The sequence below is a fragment of the Microcaecilia unicolor genome, chromosome 6 (genome assembly GCF_901765095.1).
Source record: "Microcaecilia unicolor chromosome 6, aMicUni1.1, whole genome shotgun sequence".
NCBI classification, from domain to species: Eukaryota; Metazoa; Chordata; class Amphibia; order Gymnophiona; family Siphonopidae; genus Microcaecilia; species Microcaecilia unicolor.
This window is the reverse complement of record NC_044036.1, coordinates 116,271,805-116,287,030: the sequence shown is the minus strand read 5'-3', so window position 1 is coordinate 116,287,030 and position 15,226 is coordinate 116,271,805. Positions and strand designations below refer to the sequence as shown.

Below are 15,226 nucleotides of genomic sequence, written 5' to 3'. Positions count from 1 at the left end.
AAGGCCATTTTTACCACATCGGTAAAACGGCAGATTTTTCTATTTTTTTGTTAATTAATGGCCATGTGCTAATTTTCCCATTAGTATGTGGCCATTAGCATGGGAGCCCCTAGTGCCACTTATTTTATAGACGGTAAGGGCTCATGTGGTAATCATGCGCTAATTGGTTAGCATGTGGCAATGTAGCTGTGCTAACCAATTAGCACAGAACACACCTGCTCTCTGCTCCCAGACCTACCCCTGTGCTAAAAAATAAAATCTATTTTTTAATGTTTACCTCAACTTAGTAAAAGGACTCCTATATTTCCCACATAACCCTCAGCAATATAATAATCAAATATTTAGCTCCTATTTGTGAGATAGGCTACTCAGGAGGCAGGACCATACCAAGCTAATTTTGTGCCCTCTGTACCTTGCCCACAGGTGACCCCACTGAACTCACTTTGCCATAGCCAGAGACAGGAAATTAGTAGGCTAGGAGCAATTTCTGAACCCTTCATATTTGCTCAAAATTTCTGGCAGTACTCGGCCCACTGGGGGGGGGGGGGGGGGGGGCTGCATAGATGCATAGTAGAGCTATTTAGTTATTTTTAAAACTTTATATTTCCTCTCCTTGGTTAAGAATCCATCTTGCCCCCATCTCTTGATAACAGGTCCACCCACATTAGGCTCAGGATCACTCAGCAGTTCTACATCCTTGCAAGAGCTGGCATTGGGAGAGCAAGATGGACTCCGGAGCCCTGTCATTCTGACTCAGGACCTGCTTTGACAATTTAGTGCTACCTGCTTTCAGGCAGCTAAGCTGCATCCTTCTAGTGCCACCTGCTGTAAGGTGGTTAACCTGCACCTTCAGTGAGGGAGTGTTCCTAGGGCCACCTGCCGCTATACCACTCACTCCCTCACATACCCTCCCCCTCAGCTCAACCATACCAGGTTGAGCGCTTGCCATACCCTATACAGCGGTTGGAAGGTAACACTCGCTAAGGTAGCCGGGGCTCCCACTGACACCTGGGGACCACCAACCTGTCCACGGGTCAAACCCAGACACCTATCCCAGACAGGCACTGTGCCCATCACTACCATGTGGTCAGGGCACAGTACGCACAGCAGCCATTGGGCCCCATCACACCAATGTCCTTGCATCATCAGGATTCGGCCATCCATCTCTCACTCTTGAGCTGCACCCTCATACACTTGGCTCAGGGGACAAGTACTTCCCGCAGTGATCTGTCCCTCTCTCCACAGTGTTGCCATCATCTCCATGAAGTACCTTACTCCACCAGCCAGCAGTCTTGACTGTCGCCCCCACTTCTGGGGTGTCAGATTGACCATTCTCCTCAGTGTTAGTCACGTTACACGCTTCCTGACCTGATACTTCCAATCACAGCATCATCATCTGCTCTCGGGATTTCAACTCACAGTGCTCTTGAAGCAGCACAAACTCTGAGCTAGCAATCTGTACTTCTTTGTTGCCTTTTCTTCCTCTTTCTTCTTGTCTCTCTTAGCCGTTCTTCCAGTAAAGTTGCCTTTGCTTGAAACTCCTTTTTGAGCTGGACCCTCAAACTCTCCACCTTTTGGAATGGTTTTGGATGAAACTCATAGGTTTTCCACTCTGAGAACTTCAGTTATGTCTTTTTGCTGCTTCAAGGTGGCTTCCTCATAGTCCTGTAGCAACTCACTTAATACACTCTCATTTTTGGTGTCTGTTCTCCAGAACTCAGGGACACTGGACTGTCCCTCTTTCTCAGTACTGGTCAGGCCACTCTCTATCCAGTATGTCCCCTCAGATGTGGGTTCCCATTTACCACACACCTGGTTCGCCACTGAACCTCTTGGAGCAGCACCCCCTGGCGTCCAGGGCACTTTGCATATAAGCCTCCTCAAGCTCTTAGCTGGCTATCTGCAAGGCATCAGCAAGGCCCTTCATGATTCCTGATTCTTCCTCTAATTGTTTCTTTAATTTTCCATTTGGAGAGATACCTCCCTGGTGTGAGTCAGGATATGAGCCCTTTGTATCCGCTGCTTTCTTTTGCTCTTCTGTTGATTTCTCTCAGTTGGTAGCTAGGTAGCCATATACTCCAACTCCTTCAAGGTCTCCCCCCTGGAGACTTTCATCTGGATCAGCTGGCCTTCTACTCTATGTTTATGTTTATTGGTTTGCTTAATATACTACCACTTCTAAACAAAAGGTCACAGCGGTTCACAAAACAAATAAGTAATAATAAAAATAAAATAGAACAAAAAGGGGGTCCAAGATGGCGGATTGAACCTGTCGTGATACTCCGTGTTCCTCATACTTGTTTACAATGCTGAAGCATAGGGGGAAGTCGGCGGCCGTTGCGACCCCTGGCTGGCCACACACCTTGACGGTTGGTCCTCTTGATCCATTTTTGTGGAGGTCCAGAATGTCATTTGGTTTGGAAGGTGACATGTTTGCGGCACCCAGAGGGAATGGAGATTCTAGAACACCACTGGTGTTGGAAGTTACTCTAAGCCCAGACCGAAGAGCTCCTCCCCCGCAGCCCCAGAGCGCTAGCTCTCCAAAGTCGGCATCGCGAAGCTGGAAGGGAACGACGGGAGGTCCAGGAGCAACTACTGGAGAGCGAGGAAGAACAAGCTCTGGAGGGGACAACTAATTCTGCGGAGTTTCACTTGGCTACAAGAGAGGAGATTGATGTTGTTAAAACATCACCTGACAAGGTACAAGCTTTGAATTTTCGGACTTTTTTAGAGGAAAAGCCAGCTGAAGTAACTCTTGACAATCTTTGGCTTTAATTGTTAACCTGGGTAAGGTATTATGTCCTCAAACCCAGGCTTTAGAGGCCCGATTGAGAAAATTTGAAGAGGAAGTAAAAACGGCAGATTTTGATTTGAAAAAAACTTTGGCAAAATTAGGAACCCAGGAGGAAGAACTTGTAAAGACTCAAACAATTCAAACAACTATTATAAAAGATACAACTAATATGTGACGAAAAATTGAATCTTTGGAAAATTCCCTGAGAACAAATAATTTAAGATTTGTGAATTTTCCCAAAGTAATATCGGTTATACCGAGGGAAATGCTGAATAGATATATTAAGGAAATATTTGGGGTTACGGATGAAGCTATTCCCCCTTTCTCTCAAGTATACTATATACCAAATAAGCCAACAGAAGGCCAATTGACTGCACAACAAGCTGAACCTTCTTTGAATGTGTCAGCAATTTTGGAAGCTTCGGATACAGATTTGGTTTCTTCATCTACGTTATTGGCAACTGTGGCTTTAACTTTGGATAAAGTGTGGTTTATGAAAATGTTCTTTAAGAACAAAGATAAGGAATTTTTAGGTCTCAAAACACATGTATTTCCGGACGTATGTAAAGAGACTCAGAGAAGATGACAGCAATTTTTGTTACTAAAGTTAGGAGTCCTTCAGATTGGTGCAACCTTTTACCTGCATTACCCATGTAAATGCATAGTTTGTTACCAGTCGGTTATATATATATTTTATGAACCATCACATCTTACGGAATTCCTTGTGGCTAAAAGATCATTGGAGTAGAATGTAAATGATTTAATTATATTTACTTTTGAGCTCTGTTAATAAAAGACATTCAATTGTTAGACAGATTCTATTATTTCCTGAAAAACAATTTCTTCTAAAATAGACATATATATGTAATCTTGGATCAATATTAGGGGACTTGAGTGTATCTATTGTGTGTGGGGTTTTTCCTATATATTTGTAATAGAATACCTTTCTGTACAAGTTTATCGCTTGAAAAATGATTTTTAAAAAATAGAATAAAAAGGAACACCAAAGGTAAATAGGCCAGACTCAATCATTCAAGAGCACCATGCAACAATAAAACTGAGACATTGTTTCTGCATAGGAAAGCCAGTCTTTACTGTTAGTTTGCCAGAGGCAAAAAGTCAAAAGCCAGAGTAAAAAATTGGGTTTTAAGGAGGGACTTAAAATGCAAAAATTTCTCTATGCACACCTTTTCTTGCATTTTTGATAGTTCCCGTGTCAATAAACCATTCATCTGCCAGCATGATAGACTAGATGGGCTGCTCTCTCTCTCTCTCTCTCTCTCTCTCTCTCTCTCTCTCTCTCTCTCTCTCGCAGGCTCCCTCTTCTTGGATGCTCAACTCTTGCACTTCACTCTAGAGCATTCAGGTCCTCCAAAACCCGTGTCCTTGCTTCCAGTTCCTCACAACTTTGCAAGACTTCAGTTAGCTGCCCCTGCAGCTCAGTATACTACCACCATGGCATTGTTGCTGCCAAATTTTGCTGCAGCTGCTCTACTTCAGCCTCTGCTTTGGCCCAATAGTCCTCAGTCTGGACTGTCAATAGGCTAACCTGGTCCTTAAACTCCTGGACCGCTTGTTACTGCTGTATCAGCTTTCCATCCTTGCCTTCCAATAGCTTAACTTTATTGGCTACCTCCTGGTCAGCCCTTTCTGCATTTCTTTGACTTGGTCTGGTGGCACACTCCTCTCCAACTGTCCTTGCAGTTCCTGCATCCTTTCTTTACTCTTGCACAACTGGCTTTCTCCTCCTCCAGCATGTAATACTTTCTTTCTTTTGAGCTGGGCTTCCTTGCAGCGCAGCCCTACCACCTGAAGTTCCAGCCGCCAGCACCCCTCACATGACTGGCTGGCTAACTGCAGCCAGGGCCTTCTCCCTTTGCTCCTCTGCAACCCAGGTTGAGTTTCTTTGTCTTCTCCACTTCAACAAGCAGCCCCTCTGCCTGCGTCTGCAGTGTCTAAGTGGAGGATTTCATACAGGTTACCTGCTCCTGCATCTGGGTAACCTCCCTCTGTCTTCTGATTCAGACAGTTCCTCAACTCTGTGACTTCCTGCTCTCTGTCAAAGTTTAGAGACAGGACTTCCTGGGTCTTAGCCTTCAACTGGGCTCTCAGTCATACATTCTGGCTCTGTGACCACTCTCTCTCCTTCTCCAGCTGCTCCTCTCTGTAGCTTAAGGAGGTTTCTAAGGCCTGGAGCTCTTCCAGCCTTGTTTGTATTCCTGTCTGCAGGGTCCCTTCCCAGGGACTAGGCACTCAATTGTCTTACCTGCTGTTCAATGGTTTCCTGTAATCTTTTCTGTTCTGCTTCTACAGCATTATGGATACTCTGTAATTCCTCCATATCAGAAGATGTCCAAAAAAGAAGCACAAGGGGCTCTCAAGAATGGAACAAGTACACTTTATTGATGACCTGACATGGGTGTTCGGCATCTTGCTCGCACCAGGAACAATTTCTCTCTTTAGTGCGGATTTTCAATGTGATGAGTCACTGCATTGTGAGCAACCACTCAAGCAGTTAGTATTGCCTGGTGGAATTGACCCAAGGAAGGCGCTGGGTTACACTGAAACACGGCGCGTCATCAATAAAGTATACTTGTCTCATTCCTGAGACAAGTATACTTGTGTACTTTGACTCTATGTACTTTTAATCCTCTCCATTACATGTTGGTGCACCTGAGAAGCCACATTGCGTTTCTGTGGCCAGCTTGGCTGTGTTCAAGATCTTTTGTTTATTCAGTACCTATATTTAGGTGCCTAGAAGGTGTCTATTCTATGTTTGTACCTAAGTGGCCCCAACAGAGCCCTTCCAACTTTTCATTTGATGACAAAACATGAAAGGTGGTATATCAAATACTGTAAAATAAATAAAAATACAATAAAGAGGGGCTCAAGAAGCATTGGATTTGTCTAATGCTGATTCTATTTTGATTTCTAAATGTTATTATCTGCCAAACAGAGTATTTGAATCACAGCGGTGGGGGGGGGGGGGGGGGGGGGGGTTGGAGGGAGGGACAGAGGGATATTTTCTCATCTCAACATAATATGATGGAGAATTCACCTCATTTTTAGAGAGTTCACAGGATGATATTACTTGACACTCTGCTGGTTTCTTTTGACCTAGATGTAGATAAGATAATGGTTTTGAAAGCTTATTTTAAGAAAAAAGATCTCCTTTTATCTGGAGGTAAGCAGCTGTTATTTCCTGAAGTTTCTAGAGCAACCCAGGCTGGGTGAAAACAGTTTCTTAGTTTAAGTCAAGAGTTTTGGCTCTAGGGGCTACATTTTTCTTAAAGTTTCCCTCCAAATATTTAATGTCTTTTCCTGTTACTCGATTTGTCTCCTTTGAATCAGATCAGCTAGAAAGATTCTTGTTAGATAGGGAAGTTAAGTAGTCAGCTTAGGATGGTTTTGTCTTTAAGATCACCTTAGGATGAAGTCAGGAAGAATGATGTTCAGAATTTTCTCTATTGCTTTTGTGTTTTACCTTTTCTTTTTCTGTTTTTCTGATGATGTTAGGACAGTTCTCCTTTCCATGATGTGGGCTAATATTTTTCCGGGTACCTTTGTTTATACTTAAATTGAAATTTAAAAAAAAATAACACCCTGAAATAATACCTCCCTCTCTAGCAATGGAGGCTCCAACAGAACACCTTCCACTCCAACAAAACACCAGGAGCTTCTAGGCAGCCCCAGTATAAGCCCTTCCTCCTCCAATGAACACAACAAGAGGGGTTTGGCAAACTCAAAATAACACCTCCTATACCACTGAGACAGGAGGGGTTTGGTAGTCCCAATATAACAGCCTCCATCCCACAGAAATACCACTTATATCCCTTCCTTTTATTTTTAATTATTTATTTATTGATTTTTCATTACATTTATATCATAAACATAAATTGGCATTACAAAAGTCTAATTTTCATAGAAATGTTTCAGAAGAGGAAAAAAAAGAAAGAAAAGGAAAAAACGATATATTATATTAGACCACAAATTATTGATCCAAGATATAGGTACATGTATAAACACCAAAAATGAAGTGGTATCCCACCTCAATCTACCAAAATACAAATAAATCTTAATCAAGAAAGGGCAAGGACTCAAGTCGGGGCAGCCGATAAATACAGTTCAAGTTAACGCCAGACTACTCCTTACTAGCTATAAATATTTTAAGTTTTCCAGGTTCAAAAAAAATATAATTAGTGGATTGTAAGGAAATATGACATTTACATGGAAACTTAAGAGTAAAGGTCCCACCTAATTGTAGGACTCTTGCTTTTAATAGTAGAAAATCTTTCCTTCTTCTTTGTGTCTCTCGGGAGAGATCAGGAAAAACCACTTATATCCCTTCCTAATCTGCTTTCCCCCTGCATACTTTACCCAGCAGCATCCTTTCTTTAACCCTTGTGCTTCCCCCACTTTTGTCTCCCAACCCTTCTTATAACACTCCCTTATCTTGTTGTCCCCAGTCCTCTCTTCTGCCAACCTTTCACTTCTCCACTACCTTCTATTGCCCTCCTGTTGCCATACCCTCTTCCTATTCTGACTCCACCCATTACCTTTTGCTCCATCCTTTCATTCTTTCCTTCTTGTGTACAGGTTGTTCCTTACTCTGCCCGTCATCTCCTTCCCACCCTCTTTTCCCCTCCCTTTAGTTCCCCCACTCTACTCTCTTTCCATCCTGCCCTCACCTTGTCCTCTTCCTTTACCTCACCTGCCACCCCAAACTCTCCCCTCTGCATCCCAGCCCCTTCCTTCTCCTACCTTTCCCTCTCTACCTCTTTCTGCCTCCCCCCCATTTTTCATCATTCTAAGACCCAACCCCACTCTACACTCACCCCTTTAAATCCCATTGTCCCCACTCCTTTTCTCTTTCTCCACATGCGCCCTAAACTTTTCTCTCTGTATGCTACAGTATCAGACAGTTTCAATTGAAGGCCACAGAACTGTTTGTGCTGATTTACTGTTGGCTCACTTTAAAGCCATGAAAATGTTTTGCCACATAGAACTGGTTGCTGTTTTACATAAATTTTCTGAAAAAAAACGCAGTTCCTTCTGGGGAGATAATAAGAGATGTCGAATAGATTTATAGTATTATAAAACAACAGCTAATTATTGTCTTATTACATTGAAAAAAAAATAAAACAAAACATACAAATAGTTACAAGTTCAGAAAGTCATGCATTTTGTACAGCATCCAACAGGGATTTCTTTAAAAATCATTTACAGTAACTGCAATGAGGAGATGAATGGATGACATGCCTCAGCTCGGAGAACAAGCTTTTCTTTCAAAAGCATTAAGTAACAAAATGCATTATTTAAGATGACAACAGAATTATATTCATCTGTATGCATTAATAAGACATATAGAATTAGCTGTATATATTCCCCCCCCCCCCCCCTTTCCATTTCCCTCCTTTCTTAGGCAGTGAATCTACTCACACATATTGAGGGAGGACTGAGCACCGGAATGTGTCTGTAAATCCGCTTTCACGCCATACAAACCCTGGAGAGTATTCCTTATCCAAAACCCAATGGAAAACTCACCCTTCCCCAACTAAACTTTTCCTTCACTAGAGGTGAGAGAGAGAAAACAGTAGCCTAAGTTGAAAACTTATGAACACTCTACATTTTAGCCTACCTCTCAACTGACAAGGCCCAAAAAAGGCATTTGACTTAATAACAAGTCTCTTCTCCTCCTACCTTTGATGATGATGATGCCTCTCTTTTCTTCCTTCAACCAGCTAAGCCGGCCTGGCCTGACCTGCTTTTAGCTGGCAGCACAAAAGGCACACAAAGGGCCGTGGCAGTCATAGGAAGAGCATCTAGGAGAGAAGCAGCAAGTGGTTTCAGGACTCTGGGTTGGATACAAGTAAGATGTTGATATTTGAGGCTGGGGTAGGAAAGAAATGCAGCAGCTGGTGGTCAGTGGCGTATCTGTACAAGGTGTGTTTGTTGCGCATACACTCCCAGTGCTCCCAGAGTAAAGCTTGTAACCAATGAGGTTAGATAACAGGAGACAGGATAGTGCCAAAATGCTGAAGCCAATTAGGCTGGTCTCCCTTTCCCTCTCCTTTGCGCAGCAGTCATCCCCACCAAAACAAAGCAAGCAAACCTATGAGCTGCTCTATTCACTTTGTAGCATTTTTATTTGATCTCACTTATATTTTTAAACATGCTGGCTTGTGTAGCGTACGGATGTACAAAGAGGAAGTATTGATTTCATCGGTTAGAGTAGTAATTAGTTCTAAAAATCATTGTGTCATTTGAAGGGTGTGTTTCACAGAGAAAGTATTGAATAATGAGGGAAGGGCTTCCTTCATGCAGAAGTTCTGTCCAGTGTCAATCTAAATGTGCCAACATTGTCCAGTTCAGCAAACTATTAGCTGCCAAGTTCATTCAAAGTTCAGTGGAAAATAAATCTGTTGGCTCAGGCTGCTTGCTATGCTAATATTGAATAAGAAAATAAAAATTAAGGGACCTGATTATTAAGCTGCGCCGTAGGCACGCAAATGTTTTAGCACACACTAAAATGAGTGCACGCTAGAGACACCCATACTAATATAATGGGTATCTCTATTGTTAGCACACATTAAAAACTCTTCTGTGTCCCTATTCACTACCCCCCCCCCCCCCCCCGTGCATCTCTCCCTCTCTCTCTCTCTTCCTTCCCCTCCTGTATCTCTCCTCCAGCCAGCATCTTTCTCTCTCTCTCTTTCCTCCCCCTTCCTCTCCCCCTAGGGTGCAGCAAGTGTTTCCTGACTCCTGCTCTGTCTCCCTTTAGCAGGACCAGCACTTCTCCCTCTTCCTTCTTTCCTCACAGGACCTGGCACCTCTCTTCTTTCTTGTGTTCCCCCCCCCCAAAGTCCAGCACCTCTTTCCCTCTCTGTGCCCCCTTTGTTCCTCACCTCCCTCAATGGATCTCTCTCTCTTCCCTACCTGACCTCCCTGTCCAGCACCTATTTCCTTCCTTAACCCCCCCCCCCCCCCCCCCCATGCAGCACCTGTGTCCTTACCCCCTATGATGCAGCACCTTTGTCCCTCCTTGCCCCCCCAGATACAGCACACATTTCCCTCATTGCCCCCGCAGTGCAGCACCTCTCGCCCTCCTTGTACCCCCACCATGCAGCATCTGTCTCCCTCCTTGCCCCTCCCCTTATGCAGCATCTCTCTCCTTTGTCCTCCCCCTCCCACAATCCAGTACCTCTCCTCTTCTTTTAAAAGTTTTTCTTTCCATGATCTATGCAGTGCCAGCACTCTCAGCAATAGCAGGCTGCTTCAGTCAATCCCAGGGCCTTCCTTCAGCAAGGGTGGGACACAGCTGAAGGAAGGCCCCTTGGATTGGCTGAAGCAGTCTGTGTGCTACAGTGCTATTGCTGATGCTGAGAGTGCCGGCTGGATCGTGGCAAGAAGAACCTTTAAAAGAAGAGGAGAGGTATGGATTGCTGGTGTGGGGGAGGGGGACAGAGAGGACGCCAATGCGTGAGATTGGGCCCCTTAAGCGTGTGAGCTGGAGAAGGGACCGACTGCGTGTGTCACACGCTGAATGCATGTGAACTGACTTTGCATGTCTGCAGAAAGAGGTTTGGAATACATCAAGAGAGGCTACTGGAGCATCAGAATGAGGCTTGAAATTCCCAGAGAGAGAGGCTATTGGAGCACCAGAATGAGACATGGAATACACAAAGAGGCAGTCAGAAGGCTCATGATTGGAAGATCTCACTTTCACACTCCCTGTCAAAAACTCCTGGCTACATCACTGATGGTAGTACTGGTCTGGCGGAACTACAGTAACCTGAGGAGATGAGGCTTCAGAAAAGGCATGAAACAGCTCCTCCTGGCTAATGTGCAACTAAGTATGGTACGCTGTAGGCAGGTACAGAAATTAGAACTGAGAGCAGCGTCATAACAGGGCTGGAGATTCACTAAATCCCTTGAAAGCCCTGACTGCATGCCACCATATCCAGATAAGTTAGGAGTCTTTTTACTAACATAAATTATTGGATAAGTTATCTAGATGGCGAACTGAATATCGGTGCTAGCCAGATCAATTGTAGGATTGCCTGGGCTCCACCCATGCTCTGCCCCAGCACTATCTGGATAGCTTCTCTGAATATCCTGGTCAGTAGCACTTACCAGATACCAGTTGCTGGTACCAGATAGTATTGACCCAATAGTCTTTATGGAGTGATTGAAATAAGAAATAAAACAAGTTGCTAGCTTCACAGACACAGAAAGCAAAATGACAAATAATGTGGCACTGGCACGCATTTTGTCATCTTCTTTCATGAGATTTCTCCTCTCCACTTCCCATCCAGATACTGTAATCTCCTTTGTCAGGATTCTGTACTTCGGGATCCTTTTACAAAGGCGTGCTATTGTTTTTAGTGCATGCTAAAAATAAGCACATGCTAAATGTTAGAAACACCCATATATTTCATATGAGTGTCTCTAGTGTTTAGTGCAGTCTAATCAGCGTGCACTAAAAACGCTAGCACACCTTTGTAAAAGGACCTCTCCATTATTCCACTTATTTCTAGGCAGGGAACGCCTTCTGGAACCTGCAAAATGCTGCACAAGGTGAACCGTGAAGAGACTTAAGCAATCTCCGAAAAACATTTTCACACCCAGGAATTCTATCTTTTGCCATGTAAAAGATTCCCTAACCTGGTATTTGTTCCCTTCAGGCACCCCAGCCTTGAATGAAGGAACACACGTCTCACCTTCTACTCCAGTGGACTCCAACCACCACTGGTCACAGGACTACAGCAACCCCTCGATTTTTCTTTGACAAAGAGGCGAAGAACTACAAACCCATTGCTTTTCTTTTATTCAGGACCTAGGTCTGAACTGCAGGAGCCACGTGCTCCCTCTTGACAGCTTGGCAGAAAAAAGAAAAAAATCTCTCCCAAACATCTCTTTTTATAATCTTAGTGACATCACAAACTCCTCTTCTGACATCAATCCCAGTAGTAAAAGCCGGTCAACATCACACTCACATTATTACATAAAACAGTATATCTGCCAGGGAAAATGATATCCCTTGTAGCATGACTGTATATCAAGCCATCAGCCATTGAGTTCATACTAAAGCCAATATATTACTCAAAAGGGCTCTTCTTGACCTGGGTCACAAAAAATGAGAACCTTCTGCTGTGCTCCTCTGCTATGGAATAGTCTTCCTTGGGAAGTTTGTTTGATTGAGGACCATCTTATCTTTTGTAAACTATTGAAGCCTACATTGGTGAGAAAAACTATAGTTGCTAAGTAGTTTCTTTGTGCTTCTGTTTGGCGTTAATTGGTGACTTCTACGTAATCTTATGTTTTGGATAAGGTCAATCATATTTTTGAGGGGTGGACTTGGATTGGTTAAGATCAAGAATGTTGGTCATATTTCTGATAGATATTTTTGTTGGATTGGTTTTAAGGTCTGTAGGTTTTTGAGTGGTTCCTTGATTTGTATTTATGTATTAATCTGTGTTCATAGAGGAGGTCACTTGAAGAAGGATGATGTTGGGTGGAATGTTGGGATGGTGGGTTATTTTATTGTCTAGGTATATCTGTGTGATTGATACTTTTATTCTGGGTATTTGATGTTTATTCATGTTGTATTTAATGACAGCTGGAGTACTGCATGGTATTTGATACTGTAAGCAACCCTGTGTATTTTTTTGTGAGAATGTGGAAAATAAACAAACAAGCTATTAAAGCTTTGTAAGCAATAGAAAGCCCCATACCATACAGCTTCAGTTCTATCTGGTAAGATAAGGTAAAACAAACACCGCACTCCCATATGGATTCTAATAAAGCATCACAATAAAACAGTACTGTTGCTAATTAAGGGGGTCTTTTACTAAAGATTAGGAATAAAATGGGTCTCATGGCAGATAATGTGTGCTAAGCATGATTGAAACAGGTCTAGAACAAAAGTTTTCTAAATTTTAGCCCTGCACATTTTTGCTTTTCTCCATATTGGCAGAAAAACGTCCACATTTTGGGTACGCCCAAATCCCGCCCCAACAGGCCCCCTTGTCATTTACATAGATTACAGAGAAAAACATCTGAAATCCAAGTTTCAAAAATCGTGATCCGGATGTTTTTCAGAGAAAAATGATGCCATTTTTGAGATGTTTTCTCTTTTGAAAATGAGCCCCATAATATAATATGCACAAATTTAAAAACATACAGTAAAATGAGAATCACTCAATAGAAACGAGAATACAGACACAATATCAGAGCCCAACTAATCCTATCCAAAATGTCTGGTCCAATCATGAAGGGGGTATTTTTATTATAACTTATAAAAATGCATGTATACACCTCTAATCACCTATTGGGAAGGTAATTTAAAATGTCCCTTCATGTCTCTTGAAAATGCCACAGAACTATGTGTTTGGAGCGTGACTGACACTGACTGACATTCAAATGCAGCAAATTACAGAGAAAGAGGGATAGGTGATTTATGTTTAAGAAGTCATCCATCATTCTCTCTGTAATTTACTACATATGTGGTTATTCAGAATTTCAGTACAAATTAGTAAAAACTGGAAAGATCTCATTGATTTTCCCTTGCGTTCCCTGTTGAGGCTGTTCATGGGTCAAAAAATACTTCTTGTTTTGTCATGTGTGGTTTTTTTTTTTTCTTTGTTCTTTTCTATCACTTTTTTCTATCTTCTGTTACTTATTGAATTGAATTTGTAGTTACTTAAATTTTTCTTTGTTAATTTAAATATGTAAACCACTTTGCCTGATGGAAAGCGGTATTATCAAGTATTTTTAAACATTAAGCATTTTGATATGATTGATGCACAACTGTCGCAAAATTGTCTCAATTAATTGTCACCTCTGTTAAGCCCTGCTTGCCCCCATCCCTCCAATGAGACTCTACTGAGTAATTAAAATGCCAACCCACAGTTTCCTGGCATATGCAGACAACCTTAGGACTAGCTAGAGATTGAAAGCTAGTGTAATGGCACAACCTCTTTACTGACCCGGTAAGGAGAGTTTAGCTCTCAAAAAAAATGCTTACTGCACTGATGAGTTAGTCCAATAAAAAAGTCTCACCTACAAACATATAAACTTTTTTTTTTTTGGCATGGCAACAGGAAAGCGACTCCACCTCCTGAGCTCCCCTCAGGGCCTTCAGTAGAACTGGTGAATTCCTAGCTGCTTTTTTTGTTGCTGTTGTTTATTTATTTATTGCATTTGTATCCCACATTTTCCCACCGTATGGCAGGTTCAATCTGGCTTACATATTGCTAAAAAGGCAGTTACAAAATTTAGATTTGTAGAAGTCTAGTACATAATACAGAAGTACAATAAACGCTTAGGTTGATATATTAGCATATTATGAGAGAGGTTAATATTATTGTTTACCTTTTGCAGGTCAGCGATTGGTTACTGTCTTCATGCCAGCAACCAATCGCTGATCTGCAAAAGGTAAACAACAGCAAAAAAAAAAAAAAAACAGTTAGTGATTCACTAATTCCACTGAAGGCCCCATGCGAGGAGTAACTCGGAGTGCCAATCAGGAGTTCCCTGACCAATCACAGCTGCAGAGCCACACAATACAGTCAGTGACTCTGAGCAGTGCGGTGCTTTGAAGATGGTAGTGGCCTCTCTGTCCTTCTTCCTAGCTCCTTTGGCTCAGTGGTGATGGTCCGTGAGCCGCTTTGGGGCTCAACGTTCTGCAGGTGTGTGTTTGTTCCCTAGTGGGGGAGGAGTGGAATACTGGCATCTTCAGAAGTGCTGAGGGCTTTTTTTTTCCCTGTAAGAAGAGCCTGGCAGGCCATGCTCAGGCCCAGGTACCTGCTCCCGGAGTCCCAGCTCTTTCCGTGTTATTGGTGGATCATCCTCACACATACTGTCACAGGCAGCTTCATTAGCGCTGCAGAAAGGAAGCACCAACAGCAGCAGATCTCTTTTTCCTTTACAACGCCTTCCATACTCACATTTTCTGTGGACTAATACAGAAATCACTTTACTTTTCTATGTTTAAAGCAGAAGATTCTGAGGTTTGGGATGAATTGTTAGTGTCCTAAAACAACCCACTCGGCTGGCTCAGTAACTATTGTGGAAATGCTGGACAGAAGATCTGAGTCTAATTTCCAGGCTAAAATTCTTGCTCCTTCAGCTAGACTGTGTAAAAATCATCTTAACTTTGCCAAGTAAATCCTGGCTTAGATGACTGAGATGCCTGTGGTGCTTTGAAAATACCCCCCCCCCCCCCTTCTTTTTTTAGTTTTAGTAAGTTTGCAGTTATGAAAGGTAGAGTAACTCTACAGTGACTCACAGATTTGAGAGAACTTTAAGATAGTCCAAAAAAACAGCAGTCTGTTCCCATAAATTTAAAACACCAGCCCATCCCTTCAGTGGATCATGATCAAAGATCAAACAGAAAAGATTTGAGATATCCTTTTACAAAGGCACGCTAGT

The 15,226-nt window shown here is 42.6% G+C and overlaps 1 protein-coding gene across 1 annotated transcript in view; it reads left to right on the top strand.

Annotated features, from left to right (window-relative positions):
- OLFML2B (olfactomedin like 2B) overlaps window positions 1-15,226 on the top strand; it is a 69,438-nt gene that overhangs the window by 31,012 nt on the left and 23,200 nt on the right. The window lies entirely within an intron of this gene.